This window comes from Papio anubis, chromosome 7 (genome assembly GCF_008728515.1).
Source record: "Papio anubis isolate 15944 chromosome 7, Panubis1.0, whole genome shotgun sequence".
NCBI classification, from domain to species: domain Eukaryota; kingdom Metazoa; phylum Chordata; class Mammalia; order Primates; family Cercopithecidae; genus Papio; species Papio anubis.
In genome coordinates this window covers 10,446,222-10,455,670 of record NC_044982.1, presented here as the reverse complement: position 1 = coordinate 10,455,670, position 9,449 = coordinate 10,446,222, and the positions used below count along the sequence as shown (strand labels likewise).

At 51.7% G+C, this 9,449-nt stretch overlaps 1 long non-coding RNA gene across 3 annotated transcripts; it reads right to left on the bottom strand.

Moving 5' to 3' along the window:
• Positions 1-569: 569 nt before the first annotated feature.
• Positions 570-9,227, bottom strand: LOC103886467. Of its 3 annotated transcripts, XR_650086.4 has the most exons (5): positions 4,891-6,959; positions 1,892-1,979; positions 1,440-1,725; positions 1,025-1,243; positions 570-867 (listed from the first exon to the last, which is right to left on the bottom strand). It is a non-coding gene; the product is annotated as an uncharacterized LOC103886467 (long non-coding RNA). The 3 variants fall into 3 exon arrangements; XR_650087.4 differs by lacking the exons at positions 1,892-1,979; positions 4,891-6,959 and adding an exon at positions 7,037-9,227; XR_650088.4 differs by lacking the exon at positions 1,892-1,979 and having other exon boundaries at positions 4,891-6,956.
• Positions 9,228-9,449: the final 222 nt, after the last annotated feature.

The window sequence follows — 9,449 nt, the reverse complement described above, 5'->3', positions numbered from 1 at the left end:
TTTTTAAATTTGACCACACAGGAGCCCTGCAGTGCACTGCCCAGATATCCTCAGAGGGCTGGTGCATTTTGGTGTGCACACCTCCCAGCAGCAGTGTGCCTCTGTCTCTAACTGAAACCCCTGCAGGCCGCCCTCTGGCTACGGGAGCAGCAGCTTTGCCCACACAGAGGGAGCAGCGGGGAAGGCCAGGCAGTTTGCTCCCTTCCTCCTCCCACATGGTGGCACTGACGACAGGTGTCCCAGCCCCTTTGCCTCCAATGGGCTGTAACAACTTACACCCCAGAACTCCCTGCAGGACCAAACTGAGACTGCCCCCAGCAGGACACTGCCTGAAACTGCTACCCTGGCTTTGCTTCCTGCAAACATTCCCATTTCCCGGAAGCACTTCCTCAATAAATCACTTGCATTGAACCCTGGTCTCAGGTCTGTTTCTGGGGAACACACCGAAAGAAATGACCCTAACTCCCATGAGAGCTAGACATGCTCATCTACATTTTACAGATAGGGAAGCTAAAGCTCAGAGAGGTTAAGCAACGTGTCCAATAAAACACAGCCAGTGAGTGACAGGGTAGGCTTCAAATTCAGTTCTTCTAGACCCCACAACCCAAGGCACTCCATCCTCCATTGATTAATTAGATGCCTGGGATTGAAATTAGCAATCAGCAATCAGTCTTGAGAAGCTGGACGCTAACATCAGAGCCTTACAGAGCTCTCTGCAGCCCAGGCTCATCGTAAACACTGACCACAGAAGCCACAGCCCTGGGTTTCGTCTGCCCTCTCACCCAAGCCTTGTCCATCCTTTTTCTTGCTCTGTAAGCCAACTGTGTGGATCCTAGGATGGAAGCCTTCACGTCCATCCAGATAGCCCTGAAGAGGAGAAATACAGAGCCCCATTACTACAGGGTCTGAACCCAACTGTGACTGCTTCCACCCTGTGAAAAAGATACTTGTTATGAAGCCACTGACGAAGGTTTTCTTATATCCATTCAAGCCTCCCCCGCCTCTTGCAGTGTGCTTAGGGTACCTTTTGTTTGGAGGAGGGGGCAAGAGCACTACTGGGCAAATGTGAACATGAAAACACCGTGTGATGGATGACCGGTCAGTCGCAGGCACGTGGCTGTGTGATGAGCCCGTGTGACTCCCATTGGCTGGCTCCAAGTCCTGCTAGAAGCTGGATCAGAGGCGAAATCCTTGGTGGGCCGCTCAGAGCCATGAGCTCCTGGGCTCCCTTACACCCATAGGCCTGCAGAATCAGGAGGTCGTGTGAGCTGGAGCTGCCTTCAAAGGAGCACGTGGTACAGCCGAGATGTCCTCCCTTCTCGCTTACCTACAATACCCTCCTCCCTACTTCCCCCTTCCCTCCCTACCTCCCCCTTCCCTCCCTATGCTCCCCTCCTCCCTACCTCCCTCCTCCCTACCTGTGCTCCCCTTCTCCCTACCTGCACTCTCCTCCCACAGGAGTATTGTGTTTGTCTGCACCTATGTTGACCCTCAATCTTTGTCTCCCTGGAAGCACATTCAAAATCCTGCCTTGCCCAAGAAACTCCAAAACATTTAATTTATTACCAAAATTTGCCCCCAGGGGCAATTATGAGTTACTGGTCCTAGAAAATCAGTGGTATGGAAAAATGCAGTGAGCCAGGACCAGCAGGGGGCAGTGTGGTGTTAGGGATGGGAAGAGACCCCGGCAGCCTCTGGGGTCAGTAGGTTGTCGCCCGCTGGTGGCTGCAAAGAAAAACAGAAGAAGCTCTGAGATTCCCCCTAGTACTTTTCAGGAAATCATGTTCCCTTATGAGAAATAGCCCCTAAACCACAAGGTCCCAGAGAGGAAATTAACTGATAACTCCCTGGGATCACCCTGCCCCACCCCCAAAATAAATGCCAAGCAAACCTTCTAAGCCAGGACCCAGACAGGTGAACAGGCCGAACCCAGTCCTCAGACCTCTGATGGCTCTGCTTTGTTTGAATAAAGCTTTGCACTGAAGTACAACATACAGAAAGAAAACTATGTATACTGTTCAACAAATTTTGACAAAGTCTTCATACCCCATAAACCCAGAAATGGGGCCAACGAGCGGAACATTCTCGGAAACGTCTTCAGCCTGCACCTTGTTGTGAAACTCACTTAAACGGGTTGCCAACAATAACAGCAACACAAAATTTGGATTTCTGGTTTTTCTGGAGAAAATGGAAAGATTCACACAGTGGCTGGCTGCCCGTGCTTGGAACAGCAGTTCATGCCCGGCCCCCTAGCCCAGGGAAAAGGGGAGCCTGCCCTGCACCCTCTGTTTTAAAGGCCCTCCGTGTCCTCCTCTTACATGCTCCTTCCCCACAAGGCAAGGGCTCCAAAGGCCAGAAGACATGTCCACCTGACTCTTTTATCCCCCTTCTACATCACACTTCTGTACTCAGGACCCCAGAATTCTGTCTGTGCTCGTACTTTTGAGAGCTGACTGCCATGGTTCAGGAGCAGCTATCTGTGACATGAGGAAAGGGCATGTTCAAGATGTTCAAGCTGGCCGGGCACGGTGGCTCACACCTGTAATCCCAGCACTTTGGGAGGCAGAGGCGGGCAGATCACCTGAGGTCAGCAATTTGAGACCAGCCTGGCGAACATGGAGAAGCCCTGTCTCTACTAAAAATACAAATTAGCCAGGCATGGTGGCACATGCTTGTAATCCCAGGTACTTGGGAGGCTGAGGCAGGAGAATCACTTGAACCTGGGAGGTGGAGGTTGCAGTGAGCCAAGATTGCACCACTGCACTCCAGCCTGGGCAACAAGAGTGAAACTCCATCTCTAAATAAGTAAATAAATACAGTTCAAGCTGTGGGTGGGAAGACAAGGAGGGCAGACCTGGGGCCAGGCCCACTGTCCTGGGCGCCACACCCCAGCACAGAACCCTGAAAAGCCACTATTAGAGTTCACAAGAGAAACAGACCAATATAGTGTGTGTGTGCGTGTGTGTGTGTGTGTGTATACATGGAAGGAGAGAGAGAGAGATTTATTTTAAGGAATAAGGAATTAGTTTGTGCAATTGTGGGTCCTGGCAAGTACGGCTGGCTGAAATTTGTAGGGCAGGCTGGTAGGCCAGATATTGCTGTCCTAGGTCCAAATTCCAAAGGGCAACTGGCTGGAAACTCAGGCAAAGTCTATCTCCTGAGACCTTCAACAGATTAGATGAGGCCCAGCCACATAATGGAAGGTCATCTGCTTAACTCAAAGTCTAGTAACTTAAATGTCAATCACATCTAAAAAATACTTTCACAGCACCAGCTAGACTGGGTTTGACCAAATAGCTAGGCCTCCATAGCTTAGCCAAGGTGACATAAAAGTCACCATCACAGATTCCCAGAAGGCTATACTCAAACCCAGCCATCCTTCCAGGATGCAAAGGTGCATCTGTCCAGGTAAAAGGAGAGGGCATATTTTGCTCACAATTCATTAGCCGAATCCTATCTTTAAAACGTTTTGACAAATGGCGTGTTGTCCTCCATTTGCACAGTAGCCCTGGCCCAGCGTGAGTTAAGGGAAGCCTCCCTGAAACTCCAGGTTGTTCTACAGCAGCTGTTTAGCCTCATCTTATTTGTGTGGCCCTGTAGGTATTGTGTTTACAACCCTGGACTTAAAGAACATCTGTTTGGAAAGGGTTAGAGGGGATGAAATTATTAGCCAGCCTATTAATTTCAGACTGGTTCTAGCTCTGTGAATATTTATGAATTCCCATCAAAGTCACCCCACCCCCGCCTTTGTATTGGGTATTGTGGTGGGGGATGTGAGGTTGTTTATGGTTCTACTTCCTGGGAATATAATGGAGGAGCGTCCTATAAATTTAAGGAGATGACGTCAGCAGTTGTCTTACACACAGTGTGTGCTCACAGACCCTAGCAGTGACTGCCCCTGTGGGGGCTCACCGCTCAACAGAGCAGACCCCTCCCACTAAAACCCATTCCCTCATGGTTGGAAGAGTTGGACAGGGCCTCATCTGCCTTAGAGTTCTTTAGGGAGCACCTTTCTCCTTGGTTAGTATTTGGGAGGAGGCAAGAGAGAGAAAAGTGCACTAAGGAGAGGCCAAGTCTGGCCCACTGCCTGTTTTTATAAATAAAGTTTTATTGGAACACAGCTACTCCCAAAAGTTTAGTCCTTGTCCATAGCTGTTTAAGCACCGCAATAGGAGCTGAGTATTGCAAAAGAGGCCATATAGCCAGCAAAGTAAAAAATAATTACTGTCTGGTCCTCTATAGAAAACGTTTGCCAACCTCACCAGAGAAGGTAAGTCTGAGAACTAGCCCTTCCTAAAGACCAGGCAAGGTCACTTGGCTAGTACAGCAGGAGAGTCTCTCTTCTTCACCCTCCCTTTTATCATCTTGGGCGCAGCTGCCCCTAGGGGACTTAGGAGGAAGCAGTTCTGTACACAACTGGCACAGAGAAGGCAGCCCCACAGTCATTTGTCCTATCATCCCATCTTCACCCCAAGTAGGCCACTTATCATTAGCCCTCAGGTTAAGAGAGACGACGGAAGCAGCCTTGGAGGCCACATATGGCTGCACAGTGACAAGTTGTCACTACACAGAGCCATCTGGCTTAGGGGCATCCAGGGGCTGATGTGCAGATCGTGCCACTCACCAAGCTGTGCACCCAGTGTGGGCCACCTGTGCCCAGAGGACAAACACCTCCTCTTAGTTTTCACAAGGGGACCCACGAGCCAAATGAGCTAATGTGGTGGCCCTCCAGGGCCTGGGCTGGATACCCATCCTAGCCCTGACCTTGGGCAAGACACACACATTATCTGAACCTCAGTTTCCTCATCAGTATAATGGGAGCAAGAGTAGCACTGTGCTAGGCTGATGAAGGCCCTCCAAAGATACCCCTTGAACCCATGAATGTGTTACCTTAGATGGCGTAAGGGACTCTGAAGATGTGACTAAGTCAGGATCTTGAGATGGGAGACCATCCTGCATTATCCAGGTGGGCCCAATGTCATCACAAAGGTCCCCATGAGAGGGATCAGGGGTCAGAATGAGCTGTCAGAGTGTGACAAAGGAAGCCAGAGGTTGGAGTATCACAAGGAAGGGGCCACAAGCCCGGGGGTGTGGGCTGCCTCTCCAAGCCAGAAAAGACAAGGAAACAAGAAAAGAAAAGGCTCCAGAAAGCCTCCAGAAAGACCCAGCCCCACCAACACCTTGACTTTAGCCTAGTGAGAATAATTCTGGACTTCTAGTTCCAGAACTGTAAGGTACTAAATTGATGTTGTTTTAAGCACTAAATTTGCAGTCATTGGTGACGGCAGATGTAAGAAACCCTACCACAAGCACCTCCCCTAGAGGATCGCTGTAGGGGTGAACTGAGAGGAGGCCTCTAAGCATCTGGTCCCTGAGGCACAGCTTGGAGCTCAGTAAGTGGGAGCCGCTGCCACTCGGTTAATACTGGGGCTTCCGAACCTCTGCCCCTATCTGCCTCCTGCCTCTTTCCGGCCCCAGGACGCTCCTGGGGGAAACGAGGAGTGACCTCTGACCATGTGAGGAAGGGAAGGAGGCCATATGGTGGAGATTACAGTCATTGCATCCCCAGGCCCCTTCCAGACTTGCCCAACCACGGGATGCAGGCCAGGTGGCTGTGAAGTCATTATTTACATGCCTCGGCTTGCGTCATTGGTTTCAAGTGCAGCCAGCGGTGAAAGCAAAAGTTCATCTCAGGCTGGTAGTGGGTGGCCAGCCGGCCAGACCATTCCCTGTAGTAATAACCCAGGCAGGGATGCAGTCACCCCGCCCACAGCCTTTCCCTGGGCTGCTTCAGCCCGCACCACATTCCGGACCCAGCTACAGCTCCTCTAGCCTCTGGGAGGCTTCGCCCAGTGACCCAGCCTGAGGGTGATCAACTCATCCCCATTTGCCAGGACTTTCCTGGTTTTAGCACCGAGAGCCCCGTGTCCGGGGAAGCCTTTAGGTCCTGGGCAATCTGAGACAGTTGGTCACCCTACTCAGCTGTTGGAGTGGAGGCAGCCTGCCCCGTGGTGGGTTCCCATGGCGCCTGATCCCTCTCCCCAGTACAGGACAGCCTCCTTCTCTTTAGGCTCTGCCTGGTCTCAGGGCCCGCCCCACTCTGACCCCTGCCCTCCACCCAGCATCTTCTTCCTCTGGTTTGCCATGGCTGGCCCTGCCCTGGGGCCCTGATCAACCCACTTTGTTGGGGTCACTGTTCCTGTGTCTTTCTCACAGGCCTTCACTGCTACGTATTTGTCCCCAACTAGATCGTAAGCTCCAGGAGCCCTCTCCTTAGTGCACTTTCCTCTCTCTTGCCTCCTCCCAAATACTAACCAAGGAGAAAGGTGCTCCCTAAAGACCTCTAAGGCAGATGAGGCTCTGTCCAACTCTTCCAACCATGAGCGAATGGGTTTTAGTGGGAGGGGACTGCTCTCTTGAGCACTGAGCCCCCACAAGGACCCTTCTACTTGACTCAGGCTCCTGAAATCCTCGGTGCCTGCCACGCTGCCCCACGTATCGCTGCCCCTCAATATATCATGTCTGGAGGATGGAGGGGAGGAAGGAAGAAAGAAAGAAAGAAAGGCAGGAGGAGAATCCCCAAGACACCTGTGTCCTTCGGACTTCCAGCCCACAACGTGACCGATGTCACAGAAAATGCGTTCCAGGCAGAACACAGGCTGCTTGGCGTTTAGCTGTGCGGTGGGGAATGGCCTGATCTGGCATGTGAGTCTAACGGGTCGGAGAGCAGTGAGCAGTGGGGATGCATCGGGCGCTCCTGGGACTTCAGGCTCCCCATTTTTCAGGTCCCTTAGACACAACCCTGCCCTAGAAACCGTCTGTACTGAGACTTCACACCAGGCCACATCTGTGTGTGGATATAAACCAGAGCAGCTGAGAAATCCGCCCTCCCCTCTGAGACCTGGGCAAGGCTCGAGCACAGTGGAGGAGGCTTGAGCGCATGCGCTTTGATCCTCCAAAGGGGAGGTGCCCCCACCTCGCACATCCCTCCCCCAAGTTGCTGAAGTCTATGCCCCCCACTCTCCTCCCCACTTACTCTGTGCAAGCAGAGTAAGCCTGGTGTCCATGGCAATGACTGTGGCCTTCGAAGTTCTTCTTCCCATCCTCCCATGAGATGCCAGGGCCGGGTGCGGGGTGGTCCTCCCCGGAGCTCTAGGCGGGGCCACCAGGACTCAGCTTGGAGTCGCGGGTGTGCAGACTGTGAGGCGGCTGTGCCGGAGCAGGGCAAGCCGGGCGGGATGACAACGTCACTGCCCATGTGCGTTCTTTCAGGCGCTCCCTCAGCAACGACTCACTGAGAGCATGCCATGTGCCAGACCTCGGGCGGGAGGGCTGACACACATCTGCAGAGAGGCCGCTCTTATCTCGATAAAGGTTCTCCAAAATGTAATCACTGGGCAAAAGTGCAAATGGTTGAAAAATAGTGACGTAATGCCATTTAGAAGTTGGAAAACTCCGCTTTGCAATGTCTGTGGGTTCACAGAGATAAATGCACAGGGAGAAAGGGGGGCCCAGGATTACCCTGGGGAGAGGATCGGAAGGCAGACGTGGTCAAAAGGACCTCGACTCAGATGTTCCAGGTTTTTGCGCAGAGAACACGTACACAGGTTATCTGTATAATTTTTACGTTCGTATAATTAAATATTCAGAGGAAGAAACAAGGCCATAGAGCAGTTCTGATGTTGTACCCCTCAATAGCAACTCAGAGGTCATCTTCCAGTTTAATAAGAAAGACAAAAATCCCTCATATTTGCCAAGATCTTTGCCATGTACAATATAAACACACGCCAGCAAGATGGACAGATAATACAGCTACCACTTAACTTTTGCTGGGCTTAAAAACAAAACAAAACACTCCAAAATGTAATGACTTACAGCCACAATCATTTTTTGTAGCTCATAATTCTGTCAGTCAGCTAGGTAATGTTCCCGGTCTGGGCCAGCCAGGTTGATATTTGCTGGGCTTCCCCAAAAGTCGGTGACCAGCTGGCACCTGGATGGTCTAGAATACGTCTCCTCACTCTCCTCTGCCTCACTCTCATGACCCAAAAGGCTAGCTCAGGCTTATTGACAGGATACCAAGAGAGGTGACAGGGAGGGCTGCAAGGCACCTGGGGACCCCAGCTCTCAAATTCAGTGTCCCTTCCACACATTCCATTGCTCGAAGCAAGTTGCAAGCCCAGCCGTTGCCAAGTGATGGGCAACAGACCCCACCCCCCCGGCTAGCTAAGAAGAGAAATACCTCCTGTGTGCTAGACCCTGTGCTGAGCATTCAGGATAGATTTTCTCACTATCATCTCATAGGAGCCCTGTGAGGAAGTTGTGTAGTTTCACTTTATAGATGAGGAAACTGAGGCACGCTGGGGGCGTCAGAGAAGGGAATCTCTCTGATGGACTCTGGGAAGCCTTCTCCCTACCACAAACTCTCCCCCAAGGATGACTCAAATGTCACCTTCCCAACTGCCTCATGCTACAAACTAGATTGTGTTCCCCCAAATTCATATGTTGAAGCCCTAACCCCAAGTGTGGTTGTATGTGGAGTACGGAAGTAATTAAGGTTAAATGAGGTTGTGAGGGTAGAGCCCTGATCCAAAAGGGTTAGTGTCCTTGTAGGAAGAGACACCAGAGGTGGAATGCTATCTCTCTCTCTCTCTCTCTCTCTCTCCCACCCCCGCTTCTCCTCCTCCCCCATTCTTCATCATTTGAGGACTGAGAGGCAGCTGTTTGCAAGCCAAAAAGTGAGCCCTTATCAAAAACCAAATGGCCGGCCCTTTGATCTCAGACTTCAAGCCTCCAGGACTGCAAGGAATACATTTCTGCTGTTTAAGCTGCCCAGCCTATGGTATTTTGTCACAGCAGCCAGAGCAGACTAAGCCTCCTCCCTCCCTTCTCTGTCCTCTTTTAAACTGTGGCGCCCCTTGATCCATGGTCACGCGTTCCCCAGTCCCTCAGATGCACCTGTTGTTCACTTCACCACTCCCCTTCCCATGAAGACAGACTCCAAAAAGTTCCCAGGACGGTAGATTTCTGTTTAGAACCCATCTCAGCCCCGATTTTTCTCCGCTGTTTCTCCTTTTTACTTCTCTCCTTGGAAGACACAGACTTAGCAATGAGTGCTAGGATCCAAAGGGTGTTTCTTAGGTCTAAGGGAAACTGGAAGAGAAATAGTTCTGACACACCTCGGCTGTCGGTGGGTGTCAGCTGTGAATATTTCATGTATGATGGGAATGGAGAGGGAACAGAGCTCCACCTGGCAGCACAGGTGCCCCGTCCCCACCCGCCCCCACCGCTGGAGCCCCCAGCTCCTTGCATGCAGTCAAGGGCAGAGGCACTGACGCTCAGACCTCTTCTCTCACCATCAGCCATGTCACCTGGGTGGGGATGTCTCTCAACCTCTCCAGCCCTCAGTTTCCTCACCTGTCAAAGAGAGACAGCAATGGCACTTTCTC